This window comes from Aquarana catesbeiana, linkage group LG03 (assembly GCF_042186555.1).
Source record: "Aquarana catesbeiana isolate 2022-GZ linkage group LG03, ASM4218655v1, whole genome shotgun sequence".
Taxonomy (NCBI): Eukaryota; Metazoa; Chordata; class Amphibia; order Anura; family Ranidae; genus Aquarana; species Aquarana catesbeiana.
The window spans coordinates 167,392,109-167,399,592 of NC_133326.1; the positions used below are offsets into that span (position 1 = coordinate 167,392,109).

General features: G+C 41.5%; 1 protein-coding gene across 3 annotated transcripts in view; it reads right to left on the reverse strand.

Annotated features, from left to right (window-relative positions):
- UPF2 (UPF2 regulator of nonsense mediated mRNA decay) overlaps positions 1–6,202 on the reverse strand; it is a 122,796-nt gene extending 116,594 nt beyond the window's left edge. For 2 of the 3 annotated variants that reach the window (XM_073619494.1, XM_073619492.1), the window contains exon 1: positions 5,988–6,143. The gene's annotated coding sequence lies outside the window, so the exon portion shown is untranslated. Of the gene's footprint in view, positions 1–5,987; positions 6,144–6,180 lie in introns of those variants that run through there. The other variant, XM_073619493.1, reaches the window with a different exon arrangement.
- Between the last annotated feature and the right edge of the window lie 1,282 nt (positions 6,203–7,484).

Here is a 7,484-nt window from a genome sequence, read left to right on the forward strand (position 1 = left end):
TTGTACGTATACAACGGCATGAATGCGAGCAGCTGCAGAAAATGCTTGGGCACTTGAGATTGGCCCAGTGCAGGTGATAGCTTCCTGCCGGGCTCACGCAGGTGGGTTCAGGCTATGATTAAAAGCAGCTCATCACTAGTTAAGTGGAATTAAACCCATCAATTTAACAGTTTCCAAAACCGTGATTAAGTGTGCATCCAGCAGCAATCACCTGGAGAGCAACGAAAATTTTGCTCTCAACCGAACTGTCAAGTCAATTAATTGCCGGTATCATAACTGATCAAATGTGCTGCACCATGACAACAGCAGATCAAACAGAGGCTAAGATGGCAGATTACTTGGCTGTAAACTAGGATAGGAGGGTTTAGTTTCATTTTACCAGAAGCAACTGCTACCGAGAAAAGCTGCACCACTCACCCTCCCCATTCTGCCCTCTCCTCCATTCACATAAGTCTTCTTACTACTCTCACAATGCATCGTGGTCTGTGAACAAAGGAGGAGCAGTTGAATGACAGGATTGCCACTGCCCGTTTGCCATGCATTGTGTGTTAGCAATATGAATAGCAGAGAACAGAAGGGGACTGGTGTGCGAGCAGTAAACGGGGGAGGTGGGGGAAAGAGGAAAAACTTTTTTCCTGCAAGGCAATGCCATAATGTGCTAGTATGCACCACATACTAACAGATTATGAAATACTTACCATAAAAACGAAGCCCTCCAGTGGTGCGCTGTCAGGGCTGATAGGGCTTCCATCTTCATGTGGTCTTCCTTCTGGGTTTGCAGGCTCCAGCTTAATGACTGTCCGAGCCGTGATGACGTGGGAGTCAGGGAGCTCTGAAGGCATGGGTATGCCGTTCCTTCATGGCGCATGCACTAGTGAAGTCATCAGCTTCTACAGAAGTAAATATCTCCTAAACAGTGTGGGTTTAGGAGAAATTTACAGTTCCTACAGGTAAGCCTTATTATAGAAGAAAAAAAAAAAAAAAAACACAACTAAACCAAAACATCAGAAGAACCATCCGCCAGAAAAAAAAAAAAAAAAAAGAAGAAGGAGGAGAGAATAAAAATATTTGTAGGCACAAAAGTTATAAAAACCATGTACAATGAATGAACGTGTATAGTGTCCAATCCCCTTCTTAAGGTTCATATGTGTGAAGTGCATTTTTGGCACGTGTTTTTAGGCACGCTTTTATTGAACTCTATTGGAACAAGCATTTTTATGAAAGCGCCTCAAAGTCCTGCATGCTGCATCTTTGAGGTGCTTAAATCAAAACATGCATTCAAAAAGAGTTCAATGGTAGAGCATCTAAAAACAAAACGCGCCAAATATGAACTGAACTGGTCCCAAGCCGCCAACCCCTAAAGAAGTATTCAAAACACATCCAACATATATTACAAGGATCGAGCATTTATATTATTACTTTGTTATGCATTTATGTGGGATAATGGAGACATAATTAAGGGCAATAGTATTCTGTACCAGTGGTGGTCATTTAGCTTAAAGCAGAGTTCCACCCAGAAATGAACTTCCGCTGAGCCGGTCCCCCCCCTCTGGTGTCACATTTGGCACCTTTCAGGAGGGGGGAGGGGAGAGCAGATACCTGCCAAATCCAGGTACTTGCTCCCACTTCTGGTGAAAGAGGTAGTGTAGAGGTAGAGGTAGAAAACAGGTAAGTGTCTGTATATTAAAAGACAGCAGCTGCAGTATTTGTAGCTGCTGACTTCATTTTTTTTTTTTTTTTGCAGGCGGAACTCCGCTTTAATATGGGGGGGCCTCGAATGCTACCCCTGACATCAGCAAAGGGTTGCACATAAAATTCTGAGAACATTAAGTGTCAGAGAAAACAAACGAGAGATGGTCAGAGACTGCGGACATGCTACAGGGGATGGTCAGAGACTGCGGACATGCTACAGGAGACTTTTAGAGACTGTGAACATGAGACATAGACTGGTGACATATTATACAAGACTACTAGAAATCAGGGAAAAACAAATTAGTGTCTACAGGAGCCCTGAGGGCTGCACACAGAAAGTGTCAAAGGGACGCAGACTGGGCACCAGGGGCTTATATGCTTTCATTGTACATGTTTTGATATTTATTGGTACATAAAATTACTGTTTTTATTTATACAATTACCGTATTTGTCATTGGAGTCCCTGAAAAGTCACAATATTGTACTGGTGGATAGTTTTGTAATTTGAGGGATGTTGTCACTTATACTCAGTCATATTTCTTTATATACACACACAGTACTGTACAAAACTTTAGTCAGGTGTGAAGAAATGCTGTAAAATAAGAACGCTTTCAAAAATATAGATTGTTTATTTTTATCAATCTACAAAGTGAGTAAACAGAAGAAAAATCTAAAACAAAATCAAAATTTGGCATGACTACCCTTTGGTTTTGAAATCAGCATCAATTCTTACACTTGCACAGTCACGGATTTTTAATTATTAGGCCTCATGCACACTTTGCATTAAAATAACGTTATAAAAACGGCAGTAGCTTTGCAGTGAGTTTTTCAACATTTTTCAACGTTTGAAAACAGCTGAAAAACTCCTCTCAGAACCCACTAGTTTTGGGTTTTTTTTAAAGCCAAAAAATGCCCCAGCCAAAAACTGCTGATAACAGCCTATGTGTGCATAGACACACAGGATAACATGATGGGGAGTTTATTGACTAGAAAAAGACATTTGAAGCCAAAAACAGCTGCTGTAAAACGTTCATAAATGTCCAGTGTGCATGAGGCCTTAGAGTCCGCTGTACGATTAACCAGTCATACCAAGCAGGTACTAATGATCATCAATGTATGTAGATTGAAACAGTCATTAACTGAAACAGAAACAGCTGTGTGGGAGGCTTAACATTCAGTGAGGAACAGTCAAACTCTGCTACTAATGTGAGATTCTGAAAGAAAATTTCATGTCACAGGTCATACATTATGGCAAAACTGAGTACAGCAACAAGACACAACTGCATCAGCAAGGTCACTCCCAGGCAAAGATTTCAAAGCAGACTGGGGTTTCAAGATGTGCTGGTCAAGCTCTTGAAAGAAATGGGCAATGTTGAGGACCATAGATACAGTTGTCAGCCAAGGAAATTCAATGTAGCAGATGAAAGGCACGCCATGCTTACTTCCCTTCAAAAGATGTCCAGCAGTGCCATCAGCACAGAACTGGTGGAAACCAGCGAGATCCCAGTACAACAATATACTTTCTGGAGAAGTCTAGCCAGAAAAGTGGTCTTCATGGAAGAATTGCAGCCAAAAAGCCATACTTCTGACATGGAAACAAGACTAAGTGACGTAACTATGCATGAAAACATAAGAAATGGGGTTCAGAATAGCATCAGGTGGTCTGAAGGAGTCAAAATGTGAAATATTTGGCTTTAACCGAAGGCAGATTGTTTACCAAAGTGCTGGAGAGTGATACAATAATGTGTCTGCAGGCAACAGTGAAGCATGGTGGAGCTTCCTTGCAAGTTTGGAGCTGCATTTCTACAAATGGAGTTGGAGATTTGGTCAGAATCAATTGTCTTCAATGCTGAGAAAAATAGGCAGGTACGTAGATATACCATCAGGGAAGAATGCGATTGGTCCCAAATTTATTGTGCAGCAGGACAATTACTCACTTAATTTACTCATTAAAGTAGAACTACAGGCAAAATCTTTTATTTAATTTTAGATAGAGTAAGGGAGGTTCATAACCCCTGGTTTTTTTTTGCTAGCTTTGTTTCATTGGGGAAATTTCCCTTCGCTTCCTGTCCCATAGCCAAAACAGAAAGTGAAAGGAAATTAAGGGAATCCATTGGGGAACCACAGGTCGTACACAGTACGTGATCCGGTACTACTGGGTCTGAGGCGCGCATGTGTGCCTACCGGTGACCCACCCCCACTGTCATTAAACACAGCGGGAGCGAATCTGCAGGCACCACGGACTCAAAGTCCACCAGTACCTGCCAATCATTAGGCAGAATGGCAATTTGCCCATGTAAACAAGGCTGATTGCCATTCTGTTAGTAAGGAAGGTGTTGATCCTGTGTTCCTGCAAAGCAGGAACATTGATCAATGCCTTCCTATAGTAAAAGCAGCACACACACACACACACACAGTGAGAAAGCACATGTTAGGAACACATTTGATTGCCCCTGATGTTAACCCCTTCCGTGCCAGTGTCATTAGTACAGTGACAGTGCATATTTTTTAGCACTGATCACTATATTAGTGTCACTGGTTCCCAAAAAGTTCAGTGTCCGATTTGTCCACCTCAATATCACAGTCTTGCTAAAAGTCACCGATCGCTGCCATTAGTAGTAAAAAAATTCCATAAATACACTATATTACCAAAAGTATTGGGACGCCTGCCTTTTTACACACACACACATTAATTTTAATGGCATCCCAGTCTTAGTCCGTAGGGTTAAATATTGAGTTGGCCCACCCTTTGCAGCTATAACTCTGCAAAGGGTGGGCCAAATCAATATTGAACCCTACGGACTAAGACTGGGATGCCATTAAAGTTCATGTGCGTCTAAAGGCAGGTGTCCCAATACTTTTGGTAATAAAAAGTGTATATTCCATAGTTTGTAGACGCAATAAAACTCTTGCGCAAACCAATCAATATATTCTTATTGGGATTTGTTTTACCAAAGATATGTAGCAGAATACATATTGGCCTAAATTTATGAAGAAATGTAAAAAATCTTATTGGATATGTTTAAGGCCAGTTCACACTGCTGCAAATTCTATTGCGAATTTTATTTCGAATTTGAGCCGTTGCGATCGCTCAAATTCGCAAGTAATTTAAATAACAGTTTTCCATTAGTGGCGTTCACATCAATGCGTTGCGAATCTAAGCTGCGTACAAAAAGTTTCCTGTGCGAGTTTGATCTGTGTGCGATGCGAATTCAATGCAATATTTGCTGTAGAATGGCAGCAGATTCGCCAGAAAACAAAGAATTTGCAACAAAAATTTGCAACGCAATCGGATCAAATTTGCGCAAAATACGCACCGCAGCAGTGTGAACTGGCCCTTATAGTAGAAAGTAAAACTTTTTTTTCAAAATTGTTGGTCTTTTTTTTGTTTATAGCACAAAACATAAAACCTGCAGAGGTGATCAAATACCACCAAAAGAAAGCTCTATTTGTGAGAAAAAAAAAAACCACGACGACATCAATTTTATTTGGTACAGCGCTGCACAATCGCGCAATCGTCAGTTGAAGTAAGGCAGTACCTTATCGCAAAAAAATGTTCTGGTCAAGAAAGAGGGCAAATCTTGCAGAGGTCAAATGGTTAAATAAAAATCGTATGAGAATTTTTATGTTTGTTCCTTCAGAAAATTTCGGAAGAAAGCTGTGTACTAACGATCAGATTATCATACGAGCGTTTCGGAAGCGGTATTTTTTGTATGATATTCTGATCGTCTGTACTGGGGATTAAAACTTTTGTATGGGAATATAAACTTTAGCAGAATGATACTCAACAAGCCCAGCTGGATCCTTCTGGCCAATCGCTGTTGTCCATGGGAGCCCAGCACGGCAGAGTCTCAGTATATAAAAACATACAGGTTGGTCACACACACGATCCAATCATTAAACAGTGCCAACAAATAAAGAGGGGTCAGAGCCTGCAAAATGATTGGAGTGGTGGGGGGGGGGGGGGGTCGTTCCAGCAAGCAGCACACCTGGTACACTTCCTGAACTTCTCCTACACTACATATATATCTTCATATCTACACAGAGCAGCCTTATTGCAATCTCCTTGGGTCCCATTACCCTCATAGAGCTTCTATAGCGCTCACGCCCCCAGCAGCTACTCATGCGGCCCAGGAGATGACAGGAAGCGGTAGAACTATGAAGCCCAGGACGGCGGGACCGACTATTTCATAGGCCTCGTCCATGTACGGCGGAGCAGCAGCAGCTGCGCGCCCCCCCGAATCGTCCATTAGTACCATTCCCCGAACACAGAGCCCGACCACCGACCCTCTTACCTCAATTTGTAAACACTCCGCTTCCCTCACCACTCCACCACCAGGACCCCGTCATCAGGGCCGCCACACAGCAGCCTGTCCTTAGGCAGGCACAACAAACACGTCTGACCACAAAGCCGCTCAGGATTATTCCAATGGGATAGCTCAGCGGAAAAAGGCAGACAGGGCTATTTAATTGTGTTACCGCTCTTACTTCCTATGGTGTTCTTATTTCTGCGCAGGCAGTATAAAGGACAGATAGTGAAGGCCCCCTTCTGGCAGGTGACTTTCGGTGAGGGAGGAAGTGGGTTGGTGTCATGTGACTCACAGTACATCCACTTGTACACTGGGAGTGGAGCTGAGTGAGGGCTTGTTGGTTCATATAGAAGCTGCTGGTCACAGAAACTGAACGGCCGCTTTTCTCTATATTTTTAACATGGAGGAACCCTAGAAATAAACATTCAGGGAACCTCTGCTAACTATTACTATATGTACGACATACCTCCCAACCTTTTTAGATGGGAATGAGGGACACCTATCAGCAAATGTATGCAGACATAGGACACACCACCTTAGAGGAGAATTGTACAGAAAAACAAGATTGGTTAAACCCACAAGTGCTTTTTTTTACCCCTACTATTTCTTTATATTGGATTTTGAAATTTACAAATACAGCAATTTAGAAATTGGATGAAAGGTTTAGCGCTGGAAAACACTTTTTGATTGATAAAAAGTGCGTTTTATATACAGCTATATAGATCAGACCAAAATGAGGAACAAATGAGGAGGAATGAGGGACATTGCTCCAAATTAGGAACAGTCCCTCGAAATTGAAAGACTACAAGAAATAAAGACAGAAAGAAATAATACAAGAAAGACAGACAGAAAGACAAGAAAGATTAGACAGAAAGAAAAGAGACAGTTGGGAGCTATGTATGTACAACTCAGGGAATAACTTTCCTCCCAACTGTTCCTGATTTCGAGGGACTGTCCCTGATTTGGAGCAATGTCCCTCTGTCCCTCTTTGCCCCTCATTTATCCCTCATTTTGGTCTGATCTATATCGTTGTATATAAAATGCACTTTTTTATCTTTCAAAAAGTGTTTCCCAGTGCTAAACCTTTCATCCAAATTCTAAATTGCTGCATTTGTAAATTTTAAAAGCCAATATAAAAGAATAGGAGTGGTAAAAAAAAGTCCTTGTGGATTTAATTGACCTTTTTTTTGGTTAATTCTCCTTTAAGGGGGCGTGGCAGGGGGCGTATTCTATGGCTACATAAGTTTGCAAGTAGGTGTCCCTCATTTTCATCTTAAAATGTTGGGAGGTATAGAATAATGGCATGGATAAATAAAAACAAACCTAAATTATTTGAGACCAAGCACTCCGCTATAAAACAAAATAATTTTTGGTAATAATTAAAGGAAACATAATAATGGGCAGAAAAGTAATGCAGATAGTGAAAACTTTAGTGCTCCCTCACACTGGTGGTCAGTGCAAAAGTGTTACCTTACATTGATA